Below are 2,148 nucleotides of genomic sequence, written 5' to 3' on the forward strand. Positions count from 1 at the left end.
GGTTCAAGAAAGGGTTTTTCAATAACCTTACCACTGCGTAGAGTAGTGACTGATTTGACTTGATTCATATGTTGGCTTCCGGAACTACTTACATTTGTATTGTATTGCCCCTTGGGATTTTGTTGTGATTGAGATGGAAACTTACCTTTCTCTTGGAAACTGAGAGCAGATGTTAATTTTGCAAGAGTATCTTTAAAATTTGTCATGTTTTGAGCAAGTTGAGTATTGATTGTCTCTTACTTTTCAATGAATGCATGCAATGTTTCCTCAAGATTTCTTCTAGGAGGTGGAGCATAAGGAGATGCATATCCATGAGAATTTTAGAAATTGTGGTGTGCTTGAAACGATGGTTGTGAAGTTTGTGCATTATTGTTCTCACTCTTCCAACTGAAATTTGGGTGATTTCTCCAACCAGGGTTGTATGTTTGGGAGTATGGGTTGTGGTTGGCCCTTTGAAAACTGTTTAAAGCATGGGCTTGTTCATGGAGACATTCTTTAAAAGAAGGCAAGGTTGGACAATCTTTGGTTGAGTGTTCATTTGTTTCATAGATTTGACACACAATGTTTTCTACAGATTTTAATTGACCACTCTTTTTCAATTCTAGTGCCTCGACTTTTCTAGCTAAAGATACAAACTTGGCTTGAAGGTCATGATCTTTCCTAAGGTTGTACATACCTCCACTAGATGTATGAGGTTGAGTTTTACTCGGTGCCTCATAAGTACCCGCGGTGTCCCAGGTTATACATACCGCCACTAGATGTATGAGGTTGAGTTTTACTCGGTGCCTCATAAGTACCCGCGGTGTCCCAATTTTGAGCATTTTCAGCTAACAAGTCTAAGTACTCCATTGCTTCATCAGGGTCTTTATCTTCAAAAGTTCCATTGCACATCAATTCAACCATTTGCCTATCTTTAGGTGTTAACCCTTCATAGAAATGTGAAACCAATCTCTATGTTTCAAAACCATGATGAGGGCAAGTGCTAAGCAAGTCTCGATACCTATCCCAACATTGGTAAAATGTTTCTCCTGGTTTTTGAGTGAAAGTAGTGATTTGTCTTTTGAAAGAGTTTGTTCTGTGAGATGGGAAAAACTTATTCAAAAACTGTTGTTGCATTTCATCCCAAGCCCTTGCAATTTAAGTTCTTAAAGTCATCAATCAATCCTTTCATTTATGTGATAAGCCTGCATTTAAAATGAACATTTACCACAAATTAAAGGTATCTTATATTATTAGATATATTATTATAAAACATGTTTTAGTTAAGGTGTTATTGATACTTCAAGTGCAAAATGATGATATAAAACCATGATAAAAATGCACTTTTAAGTACTAATCAGAAAGCTTCTTGTGGTGTGTAAAGAGCCTACAGCCTCTTTATGTCTCTGTTTTACATGTCATTTTCACCATTATATTCACCTCGCCTTGGTATCCTTTTCTAGTAGTGTGTTCAAAACATATTTTAGATCACTTTTATTTCTAAAAAAATCAAAACATTTTTTTTTTCCAAAGCTCTAATACTAGTTGTTCTAGTCTGAAATTGATGTTAAAAATCAAGAGACATAATTTTAACATGGTTCGATTGCCTATGTCTATAAAGCAACCAATTTCATTATTTATAAAGAAAATTATAGTCTACAATAATGAATGTTCACCCACTCTCTGTAATTGCCTCATATTTCTCTTTAACTCTTTGCCTTGTTGAATGTTGCAAGCTATTTTTTGCTATTACTAATGGCTACTGTTTATAGTTGAAAATGGGGGAATAAACCTTCTTATTTTCAACATTAACTATGGTCGATAAATGATTAACAAACCACCTCTATTCCAACCTATTTTTACTACCTTCAAGCCTTTTTTTAGCTCATTGTAGCCTTGCTTCCAACTCATTATATATGGCCTTTACTGTTTATGTTAACTTTGTCTTGCTATTATTAATGACCATTGTTTATAGTTGAAAATGAGGGAATAAATCTTCCCACTCTCAACCTTGATTATGGCTAAGAAATTATTGACAAACCACCTCCATTCCAACCTATTTTTACTATCTTCAAGCCTCTTTATTAGCTCATTCTAACTTTGTTTCCAGCTCATCATATATGGCGTTTCTGTGAGTTTGACTCTTCACTAAACATACATAACACCCTT

This window comes from Populus euphratica, unplaced genomic scaffold (assembly GCF_000495115.2).
Source record: "Populus euphratica unplaced genomic scaffold, PopEup_1.0 scaffold1048.1, whole genome shotgun sequence".
NCBI classification, from domain to species: Eukaryota; Viridiplantae; Streptophyta; class Magnoliopsida; order Malpighiales; family Salicaceae; genus Populus; species Populus euphratica.